Genomic DNA, 11,826 nt, shown 5'->3' with positions numbered 1-11,826 from the left:
CTCCTCCATAAGGCGAGTTTGTGGCAGGCCTCAGTAAATACTTTTTCAATGAGCAGTCCCTGAATCTTTGGGTGAAAGGTCTAGCATAGCAGGCAGTCAGCGCGCTTTATTTCAGGAGGAGGCCTGGGTCTTTTGCGCGAACTAGTTTTCACAGCACGTTGGAAAAATCTGTCTAGATATCTCCTGTCAGCCATGGGAAAGCGCAGGTGACACTCGATTCCTGAGAGTTTAAATGAAAACTGCAGTTGACTTACTCTGAAACCTGCCACTCTTAAACGGGCAGGGGTTGGATGCTGTCTGGGATCTGGATGCGGAACCTGGGGACCCGTCTGCAAACCCAGGCCTGGTTCTGGTACGGACTAGGTTTTGTGGCCGTAGACCCCTAAGTGGTTGCCCTTGGGGCGGGTTCTGGGATCTCCCGAGAGGAGAGAGGCTGAGGCCGCAGCCCCCTTGGTGGCATCTGGGGCCGTCGTGGGCCCCCCCTCCTCTCCCCGTCGCGCCCAGGTTGGGTTTGGGGTTTCGCGGGGCCGAGGTGTGTCCCCCCGCCACGTCCCGGCCCTGCCCCTGTCCTCCCGAGGCCTGGTCCTGGGCACGCTCGTTGGTGCCCCGGAGCCCGGCCCGCGGCTGAGGCCGAGGAGCCCTCTTCCCTGCCGGGTGGCGTCCCCAACCCGGCGCCGGGGGCGGGCCGGGCCGGCCGAGCCGAGCCGCCGGCGTCCATTTTCTGGGCGGTGCTGCGAGACGCCGCGGCCTGACTCGCGGGTCCGGAAGCGCCATGGACCCCCGGGGAACGCGCTCGCGGGGCAGCGGCCGAGCCCTGTAAGTGCCAGCACAGGGGCGGTGTGCGGGGCGGGCGGGCGAGGCGAGGCCGGCCCGACCCCTGCTATCCCGGGAAGGAGCCTCAAAACCCGGCCGGGGGACGCTCGCGCGGGGCTGGGAGCTCCGTGGACTCCGGAGAGCCGAGGTGTTGCGGGGACCCGGCGCCCGCAGGTGCCCGGACGCCCGGGCCCGCGCCCTGGGAGTCGGGGTTCAGCCGCGGAGTCGGGCACGTTGCGCCGCAGCCGTGTCCCATCTGCAAGGCTATGCTGAAGGGCGGGGGTCCGGGGACCAACGCGCACCCAAGGGCGGGGGACGTGACGGGCTCCGGTCCAGCAGGCTCGGAACGGCGCTGACAGTCGCATCTTCCCTCCCTCGGAGCGCGAATTGGACCCCCGTCCTGACCCATCCGGAACCTGAGGATTTCCTTGGTTGAACTCCAAAGCCCCTGGAATTGAATGGGAAGTGCAAAGGCAGGGCCCTGCCCCCAGGGCTTTGCAATCTCAGCCTCCTACTTCGGCAGTAGTTAGGTCTCCACTGTTGGTACAACATGACCGCCCGCTGTTAGCCACTTTTTGCAGGATATATTATAAATCACCTGAGGTTTTAGTCTGTCTGCGGTGCCACTTTATAACTCCTCTCCTATAGGTAAGTGACTAATTCCATTCTGGACTTTGGCCCAAATTAAATATCTCTTCTAAGAATCCATAATGGATGATACGTATTTTGGTGCCTTAGACATATTTTAAAGGTTAGAAACTTTTCTCCTAATTATGAAGCTCAACGACTCGGTCAGGTTCTCATGGTTAAAAAGCATAGGAGGATTAGGTCCGCGGTTTCTGAGAAACTTCTAGTGAGGTACTATCTCTGAGGGTAGTGTTTTTCTAGCAAGAATTAAGACCCATTAGAGGATTGTGAAATCAATTTAGTGGGTTGCTACCAGATTTTTTTTTGAAGATATAGAATATATAATGCAATATAAAAAAATAGGAAATATCAGGGTGCATTGTATATAATAAGAGTAAGCGTTGTTTTCAGGCTTTGGACTTTCCGTTTATGTAATATGATTTTTTAAAATGGTGGGTCACTGTCAAAAAAGTTTTTAAACCCTGATTTACAGGTTAATAATCCAGGATTTGGAATCTGGGGTGAACCTGTGGTTAAGTCCCAGGTCTAACATAGACTAGCTCTGTGACCTTGAACAGATTCTGTGACCTTTCAGAGCCTCTTTTGACGTAGCTGTAAAATGGGGGGATGTCTCCTATGTTTTGAGGACTGTATGAATCACCTATGTCATTTGCTTTGCCCAGTGCTGAACTGACAATAGGTGTTCAGTCCACATGCTAATGGAAGTCACTTTTCTTTCTGATTCGTTCGGTCCTGGCACCTAGTCATGAGACATTATTCTTTTTGTTTTACTTCTTTTTAGACCTAGATGTGGAGGAAATGGAGGACTCAGAACCAAGGATTTCCAAGTGATTTCTTCCGAAGCTCAAGACACTAACTCTGTTAAAGCTGGTCTGTTCTAACTGAGGTAATCGAATTTACATCTTTTGTTCTCTACTTGAAATAGGCAATGTTTTTTTCTGAGAGCCTAAACCGCTCCCAAGGAGCTTATGCTTTGTGGCCAGCAATCCACCAGGTTTGGGGATTACAAAGTGACAATGACATTTAGGCAAGCTGTTATTAAGGAGACGTGATGTGTGAGGTGCCTGGTGATGAAGGGGGAATGAAAGCCTTCTAGTTCCAGTTCTGCCAGTGACTGTTGTGAGAGCTTCTGTGAGTCTTGTCTTCTGGCTTCTTCAGGCCGGAAGGACCCGCAGACGTCACCAAGGCCCAGAGAGTTTAAATGACTCTTCAGGGAGACCCAGTGGGCTGGGTTGGGGCAGGCCTGGAGCGTGCATCGCAATTGCTCATTCATGCAGTCAGCTTCTGGGCCTGCTAGAGGGGGAACACTGCTAGGTGCTGAGGATACACACGTGAAGAGTCCACCCCCAGGACGCACACTGCACCGACAGGTATTGACAGCCCAGCACACTAAGCTCCACCTTTGAGGCATAGACAGAGCCCCAGATGACGGTGATAACAACTCCCATTGATCAAGCGCTTTTGTGTGTGAGTGCAAGGCAGTGTGTTAAATGCTTTAAGTGCTGTGTTTTTACTCCTCACACTACCTCTGCGAAGTAAGAAAGTATAAATGTGAAGGAGTGAAAGGTGAAAATGCAGGCAGGTCATGGAGGACTTTGCCTCTCAGACCACATTTATGATGCACATTCGGTATGCAGAGCACAGGGATAGGACCCCGAAGTTCAAGGTAGAGTGCTTGCCCTCCAGGAGCTTGAAACCTCAACTCCAGAGAGGCCGAGTCAAGAGCACAGTGCCTGCCAGTAGCCCTCGTCTCCTCCACCTACTTCTGCAGCGGTCGGAGTGGACCCAGAAGAGACCGGGGTAGTTGATGTATCACAGTTCTGGCCCTCAGTGCAAGTTTTTTTGTTTTTGTTTTTTCAAATTTAACATACTTTTCCATCCATCTGTGGAAACTGATGCTTTCAATTTATAAACAATAGTAAGGCCAGCTCTGAATTCATTTATTCATTCAACAAATGTTTATTGAGCTCTTATTTGGGTATTTAAGACCAAACATATTACTCTGTTTTTACAGTCATGATAATGGTCATGTTCATTCTCTTAGTGAGGAATTATTGTTCAACTGTTAGAATTTTTCTGTTACCATGCCAGAATATCAGCTTCCAAGGATGTTGGAGATTGACTTGTAAATAGGATACCAACTGGATAAATAGGAAACATGTTTTTTAAAAATCTACAGAAAGGAGTTTCTTTTCAATTTTGATTTTGCTGTCACCATCAGCTTTATCAGCAGAGAAAAAAGCATTTTGGCAAGGGAGCTCTCTCTGACTTGAAATGCTCTTCTCTTTTAGCTTGTAGGCCACACAAGACACTGAATCTTCAAAAGTAAAGCAATTTAAGAGATGCTTTAATTTACAAGGTTCAAGGTTAGAAGTAGCTCCAGTGATTGCCTTAAGTAACAGAAATCAGATTGTAAGCTTGGAATGCTACTTGTAATAAACTTAAGCTCCAAATGGAACAAATGAGATGTTGAGTGTGAGTGTGCTTTGCGAACTTCTAGGAGTTCTATAAATGTCACAGCAAATATTTATCGAGTACCTACTTTGAAATCAGAAGAAAAGGCAGGGCAGAAACCAGAGACAGGGAGACCAATTAGCAGGGCACCACAATCCACCAAGGAAAAGGCAGGGTAGGGGGAACTTGGGGAAGGCCGGAAACGGATGATAGCAGCGAAATGGGAAAGGAACGGACGCAAAGGGAAAAACTGACCCAATCTGACATCTGAGTAGAGAAAAAACAGCTAAAGCTGACACTGAGATTTCCAGAGCAGTGGTACCCATGAAGACAACTTGGAGAAGGGTGAGGGGCTGCATTTTTGAGGGGCTGAGTTTGAAGTGTTGAAGTATGATGTATGATGTCCCCCAGACAATCAGTGGTTTTGCACCCCACAGGGAGTCTAGGGCTAGTTTAGAATCACTGATATAAAAAAAGTTAAGAGATGAGAGAACAAATTTTCCAGTGAAAAACCGTAGAGAGGCAAAGCTTGAGGATGGAGCCTTCTGAGAGGACCTAGCAAAAAGTCTGACAAGAGAGCAAGGAAGAATGAGAGAACAGGGCTCTGGAAGCCAGCAGTAGAGGGTTTCCCAGAGGAGAGAGGGTGCAGTGTTAGGCTTCTGCTTAGTCGCTTCAGTCACAGTTCCCAGGCAAGAATACTAGAGTCAGTTGCCATGCCCTCCTCAAGGGGATCTTCCCCACTCAGGGAGTGAACCCGGGTCTCCTGCATTGCAGGCAGATTCTTTACCACTTGGCCACCAGGGAAGCCCAGATGAACAAGACAGGGGATATGAGGCCTAAGACGGCCATTGGATTGACAAGTGCTAAATCCCTAATGAGTTGTTTTCCTTTGTAACATGCTATGACCTGCAGAATGGATATCAAGTGGTTCCATTTCCAAAAAAAAAAGTGTAGTTTGCACAAATCAAGAATCACTGCAAAAATTTTATCCTAACAAGCCCCAAAACACACTCCTGATTACTAAAATTTCAAGATGTTAAATGTGGTTTTGACAGTTGTCGTCCTCTTTATTCTGTTGTCGACAGACGACCAAAGAATATCCGTTGATAGAAAGTTCTTAAAAACTACATTTCTGCTGATGTAAAGGTTTCTAACAGTAATCAGATTTGTATTTTGCCTGTTGCCATACGACTGTTGTATGACAGGGGAGAGAGAGAGTGGGTGTGTGTGTGTGTGCGTGTGCGCAAGCGCACGTGTGTGTATGTATTTCATGGGTATATGAGCTTAGTACAATGGAATGAGATGGCTGGGGTCAGATAAATCTAGTTTCACAACCTAGCTGGGCCATTTTCCAGGGTTGTGACTTCAGAAAAGTTACTCTCTAAGCCTAACTTTTTCCATCCATAACTCAAATAGGATTGTTTTGGAGATTGAGTAATATATAACTTGGTCAGGATCCATGCCATAGTAGGCAATTAATAAATGCTAATTCCATTCCCCTTACAATTTTTTAGGTATATGTATTTTTGTCTAATATCTGTCTATACCTAAAGGCTTATTTTTATGACTTATTTTAGCATGTTCATTTTGTCATGGCACGCACATACTTTCCATGATAGCTATTCTATCCTGTGAGAGTTCAAATGACCTGCAATTTAGTATGGATAAGAATCTACCTGGGAAGGAGTTCCCTGGTGGTCCAGTGGCTAAGACTTCACCTTCCAGAGCAGGTGGTGTGGGTTCGATCAGTGGTAGGAGAGATAAGATCCCACACACCTCATGGCCAAAACACCAGAACACGAAACAGAAGAAATATTATAATAAATACAATAAAGACTCTAAAAATAGTCCACATAAAAAAAATATCTTTTTATAAAAGATTACACCTGAGGGATTGACTAAAATGTAGGTTCTCGGGTCCTTAGCACAGAGACTCAAATTCAGTAAATTTCAGGCAGACTCCTGAGAATCTTCATTTTAAACAAGTACTACAGTGATGAAGATTAGCAAATGCCAGTTTTTAGGAAGCAGAGAAAGGAGATAAACCTGAGACTTGATAGGTTGATTTAAAATCCATAAAGACGTGCCTGTACTCAGAAGTTTTGTGTTGTTCATGTTTACGAATTATTCTGTAATGAGATAGAAGACACACGGATCCCAGATAGTGAAGGAATGGTAGTCTTATCACACCCACTGTCGCCATCTGCAGTGTAGCCACAGCAGTGCTGGGTGACACAGCCCTCATATCAACTTCTTTTCCTGTGGAGTAAGTGGTAACACCCTGTTCCTATGCCCAGAGTTTGCAAAACCAGTGAAACTTTAAGTGTTGTTACCAATAATATATTTAATGGCAGTAACAGTGCACAAGCACACCACCAGAATAGTTTGATGCATCTGTCTGTCTGACTATCTTCTGGTCGATAAACATCCGTGTCATTATATTTCCTTTTTCTTCACATCTTGTAATCATGTACTTTTTAGACTAGTTCACATTGTTTCCAACCTCATTTTATAGGTGAGAGAATAATTTATCCTTTTTTCTCCTCCCCATCCCAGCTCTTTCTATTTATTCACAGGGGAGGATTGAGACATACATACATGTTTGGTGTTAAGCTATTTATGGAGAATATAAAACATAATTTTGACTCGTGTTTATTAAATTGTACTTCATATTCCTTGTATGTAATTTAGAAATCAGGTGACTCAATGGGGATATGTTTATTAAAATTCTACTGAGTCATTTTATAACTGTTGTTGGCATTCCACTGACAGTTCACTTTTTTTGGAACAGGATGCCAGTGTCCTGGAGCCTTGCTTAGAATTAGGGCTTCTATGTCTAAACCTAAGGGGAGAAGACTGAACTGAATTTCATGGAGTCCATCCTGCCCCTTATATTTATTATCTCGGCCATCTTACTGGAATCTCCAGATAACTGGTGTGGCAGAAATTGAGTCTGAGAGGTTCGGTCTGATGTTGTAAACATGAGTTTTTCACTCTCTGGGCTCTTATCTGGCTCCAAAGTCCAGCCTTCTGTCTCTACACCCCACGTAGTTTCCCCAGCTACATACTGAGAGCATGAAATAGCTCATCGTTCCTGGTTATGGCTGAGAGACCCTTGCCCCTGCCATTCCAGTAATCTCAGAATTTTTGACAAGAAGCGAATGGACAGAGGTAATGTGCAAACTTGAATTCATTCAACAAATATGAGCTTGGTGCTAGGTATCATCAGGTCAGGACCCTGCTCTCAGGGCCTCCCTATCTTTCTCACCTGTTCTTATCTACCATCCAAGTGCTGCTGCAGGCTTGTCTTTTAGACCAAAGACACCAGTGGATTGCTGCACTGATAAGGTCAAAGATTTGTGTCTTGCTATAGCTGTCATTAGACTTCCCTGGTGGCTCAGACGGTAAAGCATCTGACTGTAATGCAGGAGACCTAGGTTCAATCCCTGGGTCAGGAAAATCATCTGGAGAAGGAAGTGGCAACCCACTCCAGTACTCTTGCCTGGAAAATCCCACGGACGGAGGAGCCTGGCAAGCTACAGTCCATGGGGTCGCAAAGAGTCAGACACGAGTGAGCGACTTCACTTTCACTTTCATTTTATAGCTGTCACTGTCTTGTGGGGCTTTATGTTCCCAGAGTTGCTCTGTCACTTTGAAAGTTTAAAACAGTTCCTTAGGGGATTGCCTTGGGGCCCTAAGGAAGTCTACAGGAGAAAGAGCCCAGAGCCCTGCAGTGGGGGGTTGAGGGGGAGGTCAAAGAGCATCCTGTAAAAGATCGGACTGGAGACCTAGGACTGGTTCCCGTGACCCACTGTGCAGCCTTGGAAAAGAAAGGCACAGAACTGTGCTGGCTTGATTTCCTCACCTGTAACCTGAGAAAGTTTGGTTCAATGATGGAAAAGGCTCCTTCCAGCCGTGATTCTACTTCTTCCCCAGCAGAAAAGCAGATGTGCTAAAACAAGCAGATGGTAACTCCACGTCTGAGGTTGGCCAGAGATCCCAGTTGTGAAGCTCCCTCCCACTGTCCTCCAAGGGGTACTTGTACTGGCCAGACCTTGAGTCTGGCCTGTACCCCATACACTTTTGAGGAAAGTGCATGGGTTTAAGGGTAGGAGAGATGGTCTGCTTTGGAGGAAATGAGGATTTTTTTCTACTGGCTGGGGAATCAATCAACAGGTGACAAAATAGGAGGTAAGGAATCATGGTTTGAAACTTTATGGCTGGAAAGAACCTGAGGAAGTAAACCAGCCCAGCCTCTTCACATTCCAGATAAGGGAACGGAAATGCAGGGAAGTCGTAGGATTTGCTCAGGGTCACACCACTTGTAGCAGACAGGGAACAGAAGCTAGTGTCCCTTGCCTGTCCAGTTTGCTGAGGAAACAGGTAGGTCCTGTCGTAAGGTGGATTATCAGGAGAGCAGGAACGGGCAGTCAGCAAGCCAAGCCTAAGGAAGCACTGGCTCCCTCCAACTGTTCTGTTGACAAGAGCAGCCCGCCATGCCTGCTGGGCTTCTCAGCAGAAAGACACCACAATGCAAACTTCCTGTTCCATCGAAGCTCTTGGATTCTTGTCAGTTAAGAGAGTCAAGAAAATTTTCCTTTTAAGCTAAGAGAGGCAGGAGGCCGTCTCCTATTTTTTAAAGCATTTTTTTCCTCTCTTATTTAAGTGAAAATTGCTAAGGTCTCCAGTAATTTAGTTTTGAGAGGAACGAAGCATTTTCTCAAGGAGTATAAAAAGGAAGACCCAGCTCGCACAGCCCATGTTGCTGGTCACACCTGTGCACGTAGTCCTCATCGCCCTGTGGTCCTGAGGAATCCAGCGGCTGTTCAAGTGCTAGAGGAGCATCCTGGGGTTCTTTCGGCCACCCCCTGAAGGCTGGCTTTGTGCCAGGTGAGATAGATACAAGCTGCCACTTCCTGCTTTGTGCGTGGGACATTGTTTCTAGGTCCCGTTCTGTTTGTGTCATTTTTCCTGTTTGTGTGTTAGAACACTTGTGATTATTTGCAGAGTTGATTATCACTAGATAATAAGACCAGCAATTCAGTAAAAACAGAGTTGAATTTATTATCTCGCCAGGCAGAAGACAGCGGCATTCAGAATCCGTCTCCCCAAACGCATAAGTATTTTCACGCAGTCATGGAGATTTCTGATTAGCTCTAATAGAACGCCGACTCACTTCTAGACCAAAGGGAAGATTTTTTTGGTCTCAGAATCTACTCAGCATTCTGGTCTGTCCCTGTGTAGACGGTCTATCCTGGTCCTAGAGTCCTTGACCCGAACTCGGAGAGCAGGGGTGCCAAGGTCTCGGGTGGTCCTTGGTACTTGTAGGGGAGGCCGTGGCCAGCCTTACTGCATCCCGGGTCCCTGCTGCAAATTCCTTCTATTGCCTGTTCCACCCTTTCCCTCAGACTAATGCATGTTCCATCTTTGCTTTGAAACGGGAAGGGGTGGGAGGACCACTTTGAGGAAGCCGAAGGCACAGGGATAGATGGAAAAAGGGATGACGTGGCAGTGAAATGAAGCCCCAAATGGGGTTTTACTCAGACATTAGAGAACTGGCCCACCCTGGGTGCAGTGCTAAATCGGGTTTGAAAAAAAAAGCCTGACCTTTAAGATTTTTTCCTGTCAAGGTCTAGCAATTCTGGAGTTTTCTTTAGCCACTCTACCCTGCAAGTTGACTTTTTTTGCACAGAAGCATTGTAAATTACCTGGGAGAACATTTTGTTTTTTCCCTGTAAATGAATATACACTGCGAAATGAGTTCTGACCTTGTTTGGTTGTTTATTTAAGTCTGAATATTCATTTTTGTTTTTTGACAAGTTTCAGGAAATCACTCAAGAGCTTTGTACCATGTTTGAATGATCTATTTTAAGACTTTCTTTTCTATTGAACGATAAGAAGGCTACGCATCCCTATTTTAGGAAATACTTTTCGAGGTCCTTAACTTCTCTTTTTCATGTATGAAGCTTAAACAGGAATCTTACCTCCAATCCTAGCAGCTCCCTTACATTAAAAATGACCTGTCCTCCCCGCCCTCCGCCCCCCCATGAGGTTCTCTGGCTCAGGGAGAAAAATAAAAGTCGGGTGATTAGTCATTGTGGCGTTCAGCAAACAAACACTTTGGAGGCCATGATTTATGTCGCTGGTGGGGCAAAAAAAACCAGGTTATATCTGTCTCTAGCACTGACTGTTGTGAAAGGTAAGTGCCCTGTGTTTCCAGAAGGTCCCCTGAGTGCCCCTGGTTGTTGCGTTCAGGTTTCTGAAACCCGGTGGCCATTTTCTCTGAGTTTGAATCCCTGTGCTAAACCCCTCCCCCTGAGGAGTCCATGAGCATTTGTTTTCTAAAATGAAAGCACAGGCAGAGACTCGAGCTGTTCTACAGAACAGCCTATTTTTAGATTTTTTTTTTTTCTTAATCAGTGTATTTAAAGCATAATTTTTCTAAACAGTCTATTGTGGGCTAATGTCTACACTGAGTTTAGGTTTGTCTGGGGAATTTTACTTTTTTTTTTTTTTAATGCAGGCAACATATTTATTGATGTAATTGTTCCCTGTTCCTTTTGCCCCCAGATCATTTCACTCTAAAACAGGTGAGCAGGGGGAACTGTTTGGATACCTACTGCCAGAAACCTTCATTTAGTTTTGATCAGATTTATTTTGAGGGTAAACTTGGCAGAAGCAAACAGGAATTTAGTTCCTTTAATACTCTGCCCTCTCCCCGCCCCACAGTTTTTCCCAGTCGGTTTCTTTTGTCTGAACCATTGTGCATCCATGTGTGTGTGTGGCCAGAGTTTTGGTAACATTTCTGCAGTACAGAAAAGCTTCTGGGCCTCTGGTCATGCGTCAGCCCAGCTGGTGTGCTTGTTTGATGGTCCCTCCAGTCACCCGCACCTCCTGAACCGCAGGGCGAGGTGACAGTTCCACAAGGTGTGTGTCATGCCTGGCCTCTTTCCAGAGATTGCAGTATTGCCATTGGTAGCTTCAAATTGGGAAAACGGGAGGTGGAAGAGAAATGATGGAAAACACTGGGGGGAGAGATTGTGGAAAACAGAAGAGAAGGAATGTGTGTGCAAGGAAAGTATCTACATGGACTCAAATAAATAGCTGACAGCCCAGGGCCATAAAAATCATCTCCGTACATTGGCATTTTGGATGGATCCAGGTGGGGGATCTGCTGGGAACACGGGGCTGTCTGTTGACGGTGGGGAGGAAGTATGGCAGAGCGGGGCAAGAGCATCAGTAGCTCTTCTCCATGAGGTTCCCCCACCCTAGTGTGACAGATGCTTCGATTGGTCTCCAGACCAAGGGATTTGCTCTGCACCAGCACCCCCAAAGTCTCTAGACCAGGTTCAGTTGCTTCCTTGAAGAGACTGCCATTGTTCCACTGAGAACTTCTCTGAGCTTCCCCAAGGACACTTGTGGTCTTGCTGGTTAGGCTTTATTGTGCTGACCCTATTGTTTGACATCCGGGCTGTGCTTCTCTGATCTAGTTTCTAGAATTGTTATTGTCTGGGTAACGCAGTGAAGGAGCATGATATCAATTCAGAATGCCCTTACCCAGTAAGGAGCTGTGCAGCCTCTGTAGTTAACTTCTTCCCATGTTACATCTCCTGCTAATGATGAATATGGAACCCTCTTTTCCTAGATTTATTTTTTTAGTTAAAAAAATTTTTTGGCCATGCTGCATGGGATGCAGGATCTTAGTTTCCCAACAGAGGATCAAACCTGCACCCCCTGCAGTGGAAGCGGCATCTTAACCACTGGACCTCCAGGGAAGCCCCTGGAACCCTCTCTAAAAATGGATGCCTCTAAGAGGCAAATTGTGCGGAGATCTGGTGAGGAGTTATCATCCCTTTCTCAGAGCTTGAGCAGACCGTATCATTAAAATGACTTTAGGGAATGCCCTGGTGG

The 11,826-nt window shown here is 46.4% G+C and overlaps 1 protein-coding gene across 1 annotated transcript in view; it reads left to right on the top strand.

Moving 5' to 3' along the window:
* The first annotated feature begins 1,368 nt into the window (after positions 1 to 1,368).
* ZBTB38 (zinc finger and BTB domain containing 38) overlaps positions 1,369 to 11,826 on the top strand; it is a 43,564-nt gene continuing 33,106 nt past the window's right edge. The window contains exons 1-2 of the mRNA XM_068979602.1: positions 1,369 to 1,461; positions 2,243 to 2,347. The gene's annotated coding sequence lies outside the window, so the exon portion shown is untranslated. The remainder of the gene's footprint in view (positions 1,462 to 2,242; positions 2,348 to 11,826) is intronic.

This window comes from Capricornis sumatraensis, chromosome 1, assembly GCF_032405125.1.
Source record: "Capricornis sumatraensis isolate serow.1 chromosome 1, serow.2, whole genome shotgun sequence".
Taxonomy (NCBI): domain Eukaryota; kingdom Metazoa; phylum Chordata; class Mammalia; order Artiodactyla; family Bovidae; genus Capricornis; species Capricornis sumatraensis.
This window is presented reverse-complemented; position numbering and strand designations above follow the sequence as displayed.